General features: G+C 55.8%; 1 pseudogene; it reads left to right on the forward strand.

The window, feature by feature from the left end:
• Positions 1-5,099: 5,099 nt before the first annotated feature.
• Positions 5,100-13,015, forward strand: part of LOC119094515 (rho GTPase-activating protein 32-like) — a 101,855-nt pseudogene continuing 93,939 nt past the window's right edge.

The raw sequence follows: 13,015 nt of genomic DNA on the forward strand, positions 1-13,015 counted from the left end.
ATATTATATTAATATTATATATTATATTTATATATATATATATATATATATATATATATATATATATATATATATATATATATATATCTATATATATATATATATCTCTCTCTCTCTCTCTCTCTCTCTCTCTCTCTCTCTCTCTCTCTCTCTCTCTCTCTCTCTTCTCTCTCTCTCTCTCTCTCTCTCTCTCTCTCTCTCTCTCTCTCTCTCTCTCTCTCTCTCTCTCTCTCTCTCTCTCTCTCTCTCTCTCTCTCTCTCTCTCTCTCTCTCTCTCTTCTCTCTCTCTCTCTCTCTCTCTCTCTCTCTCTCTCTCTCTCTCTCTCTCTCTCTCTCTCTCTCTCTCTCTCTCTCTCTCTCTCTCTCTCTCTCTCTCTCTCTCTCTCTCTCTCTCTCTCTCTCTCTCTCTCTCTCTCTCTCTCTCTCTCTCTCTCTCTCTCTCTCTCTCTCTCTCCTCTCTCTCTCTCTCTCTCTCTCTCTCTCTCTCTCTCTCTCTCTCTCTCTCTCTCTCTCTCTCTCTCTCTCTCTCTCTCTCTCTCTCTCTCTCTCTCTCTCTCTCTCTCTCTCTCTCTCTCTCTCTCCTCTCTCTCTCTCTCTCTCTCTCTCTCTCTCTCTCTCTCTCTCTCTCTCTCTCTCCTCTCTCTCTCTCTCTCTCTCTCTCTCTCTCTCTCTCTCTCTCTCTCTCTCTCTCTCTCTCTCTCTCTTCTCTCTCTCTCTCTCTCTCTCTCTCTCTCTCTCTCTCTCTCTCTCTCTCTCTCTCTCTCTCTCTCTCTCTCTCTCTCTCTCTCTCTCTCTCTCTCTCTCTCTCTCTCTCTCTCTCTCTCTCTCTCTCTCTCTCTCTCTCTCTCTCTCTCTCTCTCTCTCTCTCTCTCTCTCTCTCTCTCTCTCTCTCTCTCTCTCTCTCTCTCTCTCTCTCTCTCTCTCTCTCTCTCTCTCTCTCTCTCTCTCTCTCTCTCTCTCTCTCTCTCTCTCTCTCTCTCTTCTCTCTCTCTCTCTCTCTCTCTCTCTCTCTCTCTCTCTCTCTCTCTCTCTCTCTCTCTCTCTCTCTCTCTCTCTCTCTCTCTCTCTTCTCTCTTCTCTCTCTCTCTCTCTCTCTATCTCTCCTCTCTCTCTCCTCTTATCTCTATAATATAATATTTAAAATACAACATAATGATATTTTGATATGTCTATATATAAATAAATATACTTCAAATATTATATATATATATATATATATATATATATATATATATATATATATATATATATATATTTTACAATATAACATGTCAAGTCGTGTCCTCAATAACGAATAGACCATAGCCGGAAATTTTTGGGAGGGTCCCTTGCCAGCCCTGTGTCCTCCCTTGCCAAGGCTCTGGCTGCGCCCCTGGTTAAGCCCCCTCACTGAGGGCCGCAGCGAGGAGAGAATGAGGACCGGATGTGGAGCGCAGTGAGAATGCATTACGCTAATGTCAGCTTCGTATCAGGAGCCATTTATGATGAAGAAGAAAAAAATGCGGGTTCAATATATGCATATATATATATATATATATATATATATATATATATATATATATATATATATATATATATATATATATCACATTTTTGCCTTCTAAAACTGAAGCATAGGCCAAACACTACTGCGAGATCAGTTCTGCCTGAAATTTTAAGTGAATAAAATGAGAAAATAATGCGTTAAATGACTGCGTGAAATAAGTCTCCGGCGCTACATGGTCCAGGGGATCCTTTTTAAACCGGTAGAATTCACTTTGCCAGAATTCTTATCTGGGTTATGCCATGGCCAAACCATGTTTGTCTGAATATGTTCAACATTCATGCAGAATTAATTAGTGGTGCAAATTATGTAGCGTAATTTTGAGCATGCGCGCTCGCCTATCTTAGTAACAAAATAGTGAACACTAGGCGGTGCAGTCTCCTAAGGCCGCGCAGCGTCGGTCCCGCAGCTAACACTAGCCCGTGGCCAGCAGGTGAACGAAAATGGTGACGTATTGCAGGCGAGCATTTCACCTGTGCGATTTTTAGATGTGATGAAATAACGTGCTGGTCTTTACAGCACCGCGAAGAGGTGCTGGATTCTAGTTGAACTGAATTCCGTGATGCTATAACCATTGACTTGCTTGGAAGACAACCTCACAGTTGTAAAAAAGACTCGCCCAGTGTAATCTTTTAGCTGTCTGAATTAATTTTGAAAGACATTCAGAAACATTATTTTACCATGGTCATTGTTGCGCGCTCGGCGCCTGTCCCTTGGCGTTACTTGTAGTGACCAACGCCGCTTTCGTTTTACGAAAGCTGTGATTCCATCGTTGTCCTTACTCCCTGAGGTTGCGGCACGTCATCGGAGCTTTACGATGCACTCAGCTGATGAGGCTATTTGGCATCGGCTGCCTCTCACCCTGGCGGGAAGGGCGAGCACCGCGGGTAATCAAACCCCGTATCTCTGGTCTCCCAGGCGCGCGATGGTTAACCAGGGCACACTGTCGGCACCCGGTGCGCAGACTCAAACCTTTTGATGTTATTTGTTTCACTAGTCGAATCTGCAAAAGAATGAACGTCGTCAGGAAAACATGAGATGGCCTTGTGCGTTTTGATTTCATTTCGACTCGCTTCATTCAACGTTAATGAGTCTTCTTAATTCTGTCTGGGTAAGGGGCCCCTTGAGTATAACACTACGGGGCATATTGCCGTTCCCGGTCAAGGACTGAAAAGTCGTCTTTCCTACCGTGGCATATTTTCCGGCCATCATTCTGGCGATACGGAGGAGTATCCCCCGGCCGGTCCAGAGGCCTTTAGAGGAATACATCACACCACATTGGTCCGCTCCCTGACGCGGGAGGTCTTCTGACCCGCGCAGTTAACCCCGCGTCGACGCATGAGCCGTCATTAACGCAACAGCGTCCCTGGTCGCCGCAGGTGGTAAAATAATTGGCACATAGACTCCTGTTGACTTAACGGGCGAATGCTTGAAGAGGACTGGAGGGCCCACCGTTCAGTACTGGAGTCCTTGACTGGCACAGCACTCTTCTATTACCCTAATATGAGCACTCATCATAAGTTCTTATGCATCCTTTAATCGTCAGAGGGCCCCGACCAACGCAAGAGACCCTCTGCGATTCGGGCTCCCGCCCTCGTCCCTGTTGAGCGAATTTTCCCCTGACCGTTTCGTGGCCCTTTGTTGACACAGAATGACCACAGTGGCCCTGTCAGGCACTGTGGGCCCCTGAACGCCACAGGCGCCCGGCCAATGTAAATCTCGGGCCCGGCCCTATCCCTCCTTTGTCCCTCCTTGTCCCTTTTGGTCGTTTTTCGCGATCCTGTGGCCAAAATAGAGGAACGCTTTGCTTCAGGGTACCCTATCGGTGCAACATCTTACTGACATTTGAGGATCATGGCCCTATGGGCGGGGATCCTTAATGTGATCTACAGCCAGCCCGTTCGAATCCTTGAGCCATCACATCGGGCCCTTGATCTTTGGTCTCGAGAAACCCTTTCAGCCTCATCTTCAAACCCCCTCAAACACCGCTCCGACTCGGGTCCACTTGCCGCCCCAGGACCCCCGTCCGACACCGTGGCTCCTAACCGACACAGGAGTCCCTCATTGCGGCAGGAACCCCGAACATTAAAAATTGCGGACCGCGTCTTTATTAAGGGCTCAGACGGACATGGAGCCGACTGTTCGGTGTTCGTAATCTCTGACCGACTTAGCACCTGCGTTGTCTCACGGGCTCCTCAAACGTTTGTAAGAGTAAGAGGACCTCTGACTGTTATTTCAAGTCACGACCCTGCGGGCCGCGATTCTTTGTGTGACCTACAGCCAGTCCCTCAGGCCCTTATGCCTCCAACCGGGCCTTTGGTCGTCGGTTCCGGTGGGCCGCCTGAGCCCCTCTTCGGCCCCATTGAACACTTCCCTTGGTCGGTTCGAGGCCCTTGCGAGCGCAGGGCCCTCTGTTAAGCGCTGTGGGCCCCTGACAGGTACAAGACCCCAGACCAGTGTAAATCACTGGCCCTGGCTTTATAGCTGATTGGAAAGTAGGTCCCCAGGTCCATAGCGACACGGCTCTGGATATGTGACACGGTGATACCTGACCGACATATAGGCCCATATCGACTCAGGGGCCCCGATCGACGCAGAGTCCTCTGACCGTTATTTGAGGGCCCGTCTTTACAGTTGGGGGCCACTGAACAAGACTCTGACCAGCCCTTTATGCCTTCAGACCCTCCAACGGACCCGGTGGCCTTCCAGGCTCCTCGGGCCTCCTCGAGCACTGCCTCAGACCGACTCGGGTCCCTTGACAACACAGGACCCCTCTTAGGCGCTGTGGGGCCCCGAACAGTGTAAGTCGCTGGCCCGGCCTTTGTCCCTGCTTAGGAAATGGCCTTTAGGCTCATGCCGCCACAGAGGTGCCTGTGCGTTGCTGATGGTGCCTGACCGAGATATAGGCCCGTTTCGAATCAGTGGACCCCTGATCAGCGCGCACGACCACCTGGATGTCGTTGGAGTGCTCGACCCTGCGGGTCGGAGCCCCTGAATGAGACCTCTGGCTGGCCTTCCGGGCCCTTCGGGTGCTCAAATCGGGCCCTCAATCGTAGGTTCCGGGGGTGTGGAGGTGCGTGTGGCGAAGGGCCCCTCGGAACATAAGGGGGGGGGGACACGTGCCCCCTATGCTCCTCCTGCCTGCGCTACTGGACGTAACCTCCTCAGCGTATGCCACCAACCACGGTCCGCAAAATGAATGGGCGAGGACCTAAAAAGTGAAAAATGGCATAACCAGGGATCAAGTTACTACCAGAAAATTAATCCCGGATATTACTTACCCCCAAAATCACCAAAAATATGCTTCTCCCGGAATTGACCTCTTTCTCCTCACAGTTGAGAGGGGTTGAAACTCCTCCCCAACTAGATGGGAAACAGCACTCCTGCCGCCACCCCGCGGGCCGGATACCCGTTACATGACCCTGCGCGCATTGTTTCTATAGCCTCGACCCCGCGAGCACCAGCGCATGACGCTCTGGAGTTGTGACAAGTGTGACCCATGTTCTGGGGCGACAAAAACAAAGAAAACAGTAAACAGTTCATTGCACTCGAGGACAATTTTGGCGCAGCACATTTCGACGAAAACAGTCGCGTTAGTCCGTGTTGTTTGTCCGTGGGGGTTGTGGTGGGATGTGGTTCTGTGGAGTCTCAATTATCTTGGTGTGAGTGTGCTTCTTTGCATTATTTACCGATAGATTTGCATGCTATCTCATTATTTTTTTATTTCATGTGGGTAGTGATCTTGAAGCCAAGGGCGCAATGACAGGACACGATTCAAAGTGCTTGGCTTCGAGCGCTTCGGATTTCGTGCGTTTTTGGTTCTGCAGCCATGCGCTTTGGTGCATGACAAGCTGATACCAAGTCCAACAGCCTTGGATCATCTCTGGAGGTCCGTATCCTACGCAGAGGTAAGGGAATGTATGCTGAAGATGGGTGATGGAACTTAAGGTATGAATGATATCAACATTCCATGCAAGTCCAGTGGATTTTAAGATATTTGCATTAATCTGGTACAGTCCGGGGTCTGATGGTAAATAAATCTGGTAGTCTCAACCCTCAAGTTGCATTTCATGTCCTTGTCACATAATCATAACAACCTTAAAAGATATTTTCAGAATACGCCTGATATTTATATTTTCTGTCATAGGCACCGAGCCTGCTGGATTTGTTGGATCCAAGCCATTTTATGATCATCTTAGGATAGATATAATGTTCCTTGAATGTTAAGGTCATTGGCTGCATCTCACACTGTTAAACTGATAATTATGATATTTGGGGTGAATCAATCATTTAATTACTACATGTGCCAGTCACCATACAAATTTCACAACATAGTGCTGCTAACTGGGCATGCACATAAATGTTCTTTTCTATTTCACACAAATAGTTGTATTTTGTGGGTAGAGCTGTGACAAAGCTGTTATGATAGGGCAAAGACAAACAAATTAGTGCAATTTGATAGCAAATATTATGGGATCAATCTCAATGGAAGCTTTTAGGACTATTTTGGTGCCTGCTTTACTACATTCCCACCAGTAGTTAAGCATATTGTGGTGTTGACTGATAAGTCAGGGTGCCATGATGTTAGGCATCCTTTGTGTCATAATATGCTAGGTTTGTGTTTAGTGACACCATGATTCAATTCTGGTCTTGTTTTGTATCTAAGCTTGTATGGTCTGGCCAAAGAATGTGAGGAGGGCCAGCATTGGTCATTAAAATATTAGTGCTATAGGAAGTGTGAAGATGGAAGGCAGGGCCCAAGGGTATATGAAACTTGCATCTGTAGCTATCTATCGAAGACTTTCACATTTGTGGGGTAATTGGTTTCAGATGATCAGCTCAAAAAGTCTGGCAAATGCTAAGTAACTTGTATGCTAAGTGTAAGTCTGGTATGAAATGAAATACATGGTGGTTCCATTCTGTGTAGCAGTGATAGCTGGGAATTGTTTTCCAGGTTTACCTTACAGCTGACAAATGTTCAGATAAAAATTTGTCTACTTTTGGCACTGTGCGAAGTTGTCACTATATGCTTGTATGGATGCTTTCTTATTAAGCATATATTTGTCGGAGGTTATTGGCTTGAGCCACTTTAAATGGTGCTGAGTGCTTCTAACAGGCCAGCCCCCAGGCTACTGTTTATTTATTATTTTTATTATTTTGCATTATTTTTACATTATTTTTATATTGTGATGCCTTGCCAATGCTTACATGAAGACCTCTGTAATAAGTGTGGTGCACCCAAATGTAAGTACTGCTCGCAGTTAATGATCATCTGGCATTTGGATCACTTGGTTATCCCAGATGGTGTTCTTTGCCTTGTCAGCTTTTGGGGCACATACTATTTGTACATCAGACAAAGTGTATCTACATCAATGTAGAATATACTTTACATTACCAGTAAATTACCATGCAGATGTCCTTAGTATGTCTCATAACTGCAGAGTGTTGTGCCAACATGCTATTATTGCAGATGGTATTTTGATAAAATATGGTATCTAAGCCCACATAGCTGAACCAGTGGTTTAGCTAGATGCTGACATATCTGACATGGATCTTGATGGCATGTATCTGTCCACTTGTCAGCACCCAAGGGCAGTCATCTTGGCATTCATATGGTGTACTGGTGCAGGAGTCAGCAAAGATGTTCTATAAACATGAATTCCGGTTGATGTCACACCCCATATTATGACCTCATCCATCTTACACTGTCTTCTAGGAACAATGCAGATCCTCTGACTTCACACTTGCATGCATATAGTTCGAGCGCGCGAGGTGGCGGCGACGGCGGCGCCTCTCCCACCGCACCCTGCGCTGGTGGTGACTCCCCACCCGTCCTGTCCCGTGACTCCCCTCCCCCCCCCGCCGGCCTTCCAGACGGTGCCCCCCGCGGGGGCGGCTGGCTGGGCCGCGTGCCGCCGCCGCTGGCTGGCGCCTGAGGCGGACAGCGTCACAGCTGCTGCTGCGGCGGCGGCTGCGGCAGCGGCGGCCCAGTCCTCGCACGGGTCACCGGTGACGTGTCCTCCGAGCGACGCCGTCGCGGAGCCGGAGCAGGCAGCGGTGCTGTCACACACGTCTCGGGGCGTGACTCAGTGACGCGGGCCGCCGCGCGCGCAGCTGCGGCAGCTTCTCGCGACCGTCACCGCGTCGGGCGCGCGTGGCTCACCGGCGATGACTCCCACTGCGCTGTTGGGCTTAGTCAGCCCCGGCTGCACCAACAGGGCGGACTGGATGCTGTGTGCAAACCATGACGACTCGAGACATCTCCAGAGTGTTTAATGTCGATGTTTGCAGCTGTCTCCGTCTCGGACGCTTACGCAAGCTGAGATGTCCAAGCCGCTCTAGCCTGTTGCATGACGCTCACTCGGTGTCAGCCGGGTGGTGGACCGTCCACTATGTGTGCTAGGGTCAGGCCAAATCAAACACTGTTTTGAGATTCGGAGTGTTTGACTGGTTTGTGTCGGATGTAATTCCGTCAGTACATGTTTTCATTGATCGCGTAATCGGAGTAAGCGATCCGTAACAAACAAACGGAATAGCCGAGGGATTCATAAACCGTTCACTCATGCTGCTTGATATACCAAACGACCTTAAGCACCCCTGTGCGGAAATGAAGGTCTATCTGGTAGCTGCTGATGCCAGTTTGGACTTTATACACTGCTTGACAACCACGTCGTCCGAGCTTTCAACCCTCGATCGATTAGAAATCTCCGACAACCACGTGGCGCAGGAATTTATTCTCGGCTGAGCCGCCAGATGGCGTCCAACGAACACTGCCATGTTTTCCTGGAAGCGCGCACTGCCTCACTTCCGGTGACTCTATGACCCCGCCGTTGCCAATTGAATGGGAGTTGTGACTGTGTAAACTGGAGAGGCTGTTGGCCCTTGTGTAAACAGAGAGGCGCCGCTTGCCGGCGACCAAAGCTTCTACACCCTCTCTCCGTGTTTGCAGTTGATGCCGATATGACCTCACATTTGTACAGCCGCTTATGCGCTGCCTTTACCCGGCGCTCTCAGGTGGCGGGGCCGGGGGCCGGTCTATCGGTCGGACTGCGCTGCAAAAACAGCCTCTTATTAGGCGCATCGAGCGCCAAGCAAACAATGGCGGCCGCATGCGATGGGCGGAGACAGCTGAGCTCTCGTGGCTCGCCCTGCGCCGATCCGTCGGCACTGGCTGCCGCCGCCGACTGCAGAGCTGCTGGAGCTGGCGGTGCCGAACGTCGCTGCGACACATGAGCTGCCAGTTGTCGGGGCTAGGCTCGCGCCGCGTGCGTTCCACTGCCGCGCTCTCTGACCGTATGTGGTGGTTGTCATGCGGCCGAGACAGTGGACGGCTATCGCAGCGCAGCGCCGACGGAATGAAGGCAGCCGGCGCACCGTGACGCCGTGGTCGTGGGCCCCGCTGTCGCCGTCAGCGGTCCGGTATGGGCGCTCGCTGATGGTCCAGATCGCTGAGACGCCATGCGACTGTGTTTTGACAGCCGCTGCAGATCGCTGGGCGCCGCCCGGCTCGCCGGACGCGTGGTGTTAGGATGGCCGGCGGCGCGGCTCCCTGGCCGGCTAATCTGGGCCGGCGCGTGACGACAGGGGGCTTAAAGGGATTACTACGGCAACTACGTCACGTTGCGGCTGATGACACGCGTCAGGTAACCGGTTTAGCGGCGTCGGGTGTTGGCCGTCCAACGGCCGGGGATCGGCCAGTCTGGTGGTGCGGTAGGCGCGCCAGGTCCGCGCTGTCGGTCCGCGCAGTCGAGTGCAGGTGCACATGTGGAGCGGACGGTACTCAGATGGGAAGTGTGCCCCGGTGCGGGCATGTGTCGTCCAGTCAGGACGACCGTGCCGCGTCAGGCGATCGCCGGACCGGCCACCTCACGCGCAGTCGGGCGTCGGCCGCGTAGCTGCACAGCTGACACACGCGGCTGCCCTGGCCGGTGGTCCGTCCGCCTCCCTCACGACAGCCCCGGCTTCAGACCGGCGCTCCGTCGTCGGCGCGGCGTGCCTCCCCGCCGTCGGCCGGCGCCCTTCGCGCCGGCTCGGCCGCGCGCCTCTCCCGGCGGCCCGGCCGGGCGGCACCGCGGCCGGGCCGTTTTTGCCGGGGGCGGGACGCCGATGGCCGCGATAGCGCCGCGAAGGCCGGCCGGGATAGACGCGCCGACGGCTGAGCAACGGACCGCCGCCGCCCGCGCTGGCTATTGTTTCCGGGTGTTTGCAGGGGGTCGAGTGCTCGGTCCGTTCTGTCTGCGGGCTTGTTCAGGTCCGTTTTGTTCTCAGGTGGGACAGACAATGCGGCTGGCGGCGTCGTGATTTGAATATTAGATAGCTTGTGGATGGCCGCACTCTGGATATATCTATTCCGGTGTTTTATATATCTATTCCGGTGTGTGCTATTAACCATTAGCGTCGAAATAGCGCGCGTCTATTCAGTGTCGTCCGCTGAGTGTTCTGGACGTCTTGGCACGCTCGGTTCCGTTTCAGTGATGGTTTGATATCCCGGGGATATCGAGTGCGGGCTATATATTCCGATCCATATCGTGACAAGACGTCAATCGCCCCATTGTTTGTGCCCACCATCACCACACCAGCCAGCAGGTGGCATCAGCGATCGTCCGGCCTCATCTCCCACCCCTCCTTCGCCCGGGGCACCACCGTGACCCTGAGCCGTGGCCCGGCCCCGGCCGGTCACGGTCGTAGTTAGCTTCTGCCGACCCCCATCCCTCCCTTTGAGCCAGGCCGCAAAGCCGACCCGCGCCACCGCCGCGCGACCCTTGCGACCTGCCGCGCGGCCGGCCTCGTGACCCGTGTGACCTGCCTCGTGACCCGCGCGACCGCCGAGCGGGCCGGCGCGCAGCGCGGCAGCGCGGCCGCGGTCGCCGCGGCGGCGGCGCGGTCGGCCGCTGCGGTCAGAACGCGTGCGGGGTATGCCGGCGGCGGCGGCCGAGACGCCGGTCCCGGTCATGAGGGCGGGTGAGGCGACGTCGCTGTTCGGACCGCGGCGTACCGTCAGCACTGCGCTCCCATCCGCGGCGCTCATGGCGACCGACCGTGCGCACAGACAGGTCCGGGGACCGGCTGGGACGGCTCCGATGCCACGCTCTCCGCCTGCGACGCCAGCGACGTCAAGTCGGAAATGACGTCGCTATCTGTGAATTCGTCGCAGGCATGACGCGTGGCCTTCGCGATGAGGCTTGACAGCGGCTCCCGGCGCGGTCCCGCTGTCGGGCGTCGTCTGCCACGCCTCAGCCATCACCGCGCGGCTTCCCTTCCGCCGTCGCGTCCCCGCTCCAGAAGCCCGCTCCCCGCCGACGTCCTCAGCAGCCGGCGGCGGCGGCGGCGGCGGCGGCGGCGGCGGCGGTGTGACGCGGCGCGCGCCCGCCCGCGGCGGAGCCGGTCCGCCGGCCGCCGCCGCCGCCAGTGTAGCGCGCGGCGTGGCGGCGGCAGGGCGAGGCGGCGTGCGCAGCGCGGTACGTCGGCGAGACGGTGCACCCGCCGCTGTAAACAGGCGCTGGCGGCTATTTCGGTGACGGCGGCTCCGATGCGCGCGGCGCGGCGACGGCGCGACGGGTGACGCGACGGCCGTCGGAGGCGACGCGGCGGCTGGCCGGCCGAGGACGGGGAGGCAGAACGCGCAGCAGGTAACCGGGCGGCGGGCCGGGTGGCGGGCTGTGGTCTGGCGGGCCTGTCTCGGTGTGCTGGGTCACAGAGAGGGACGGGGAGTCAGGGTCAAGGGCTGGCCAGCGTAGGGGTGGTGTGTGTGTGTTGCGGCTGAGGTCGCTGGTTCTCTGGACGTGGGCGAACGGAGCAGACGTGCCGCGACTGGGGGCCGGTGGGGTGTCACGGCCGGGGTTCATGGCGTACGGGCGTGACCCGACGCAGCCGTGACTGGGCAAACGGCACGCGTGCGCGACCGCGGCCACACCGCCCGGACACAGCTGCGACCGTCACGCGGCGTGACGATCGACCCGTCACGGGGACAGGCGCGGCCCGCCGATGGCGCGCGCGGCGCCGGTTCGTGCACGCCCGCGTCGAGTGGGACCCGGGGGATGTCGCGGCGCCGACCCGGTGGACCACGGGCGTCAGGCGTCAGTCGCTGCTGTAATCTCGTAATGCGGCCGCGAGCGGTGACCGGGCGCGGCTGGCTGACGCGAGTCATGGCTCGCAGCTGGCCCGGACGAGCGCCGCCGACGCCGCCCGACTGACAACGGCCGCATTATGCCGCGCCGCGCCGATGCAATCGCGCCGTATTTGTCACCGGCGCGCCGGTTACGAGTGCGGCGGGCGGCCGGCGACGTTGGCGGCATGCGAAATGCGCGCCGGCGGTGGGGTTGCACCGGCCGGCCCGCCGGGAGCTGTCGCGCGGCTGAGGGCTGGCTCACCGCCGCGCATCGCCCGCGAGTGAGGCGGCCGACGCTCGGCGGAAGGCAGGGTAATGTGCCGCCGGCCGGCGCCTGGCTGGTCCGGGCACGGCGCCACCTGTAGTAAGGCGGTGAGCGGTGCTGATTCTGTGGAGCGGGATATCGTCTGGGACCAGACGTTGCCAGCCGCGCACTGGTCCCTCCTGGGACGCGTCGAGGCCGTCTGTTTTCAGAACGTCACAGGCGTGTTCCCACGTTCTCGGGGACGATGTTGGCAGGGAGCCACGTCGGCGGAGCTTGTTGCACCCGTGCTCGCGTGTTGCAAACACATCGTTCGTCATCCTGTGCACTGCATCACGCTGTGGACAAACTTTAGGGGAGGGCGTCGAAGCGCGCAGGGCGGTTCGCGGAATCTTGAACCACACCTCACGTGGGTTGAGTAGCTGGTAATTCGCACGACGAAACTAGTCATAGTCATACGTCAGCGTAAACATCAGCGACGACATCGCCCAGCCACGGCATTGCGAATACCGCATCGCCGTGGTTTTTACACGCCGGTGGTGGCGCGTAAATGGACGGCGCTGGGGGTCCCGGACCCCCACTGTGTCGCCGCCATGGGTGCCTGGCGCGCGTCAGAGACCACCGGGATCGGTCCGTCGGATCGGATCGGATCGGATCAGATCGGATCGGATCGGTCCGGTCCGATCGGCGGTCCGTATCGCCAGCTGCATGCCCTCCATCAGCCGGGCGGGCGCCTGAAGCCCGGCCTGCCCGTGTCCGTCCGCCCCTGTGATGGGTGGTGTAGGTCCTGTGGTTCGTATACGGTGCTGGGATGGGGGTTGCGTTCACAGCTGATTCCCCTGTTTTCGTTTTGTCTGTGGGCGTCTCCGGCGAAGAGCGGCTTCAGCGGCGCCCGCTGCAGACGGTCTCCTGTCCGTTTCCAGATGAAGAATACCCCCTATCTCTATTTTGTGGGAGCTTATCTCCTGTCCCTGCCCGGCGGGAGACGTGCCCTCCGCCTCCCGCACTGTCTCCTATCGCCCGCAGTAGAGGAGTGCCTCAAAGAACCCCCTTCATGGTGCTTCCACTTTATGTCCAAAGCAGGAGTGTCTCCGTCAGCGTC

This window comes from Pollicipes pollicipes, unplaced genomic scaffold, assembly GCF_011947565.3.
Source record: "Pollicipes pollicipes isolate AB1234 unplaced genomic scaffold, Ppol_2.1 Scaffold_4002;HRSCAF=4701_pilon_pilon_pilon, whole genome shotgun sequence".
NCBI classification, from domain to species: domain Eukaryota; kingdom Metazoa; phylum Arthropoda; class Thecostraca; order Pollicipedomorpha; family Pollicipedidae; genus Pollicipes; species Pollicipes pollicipes.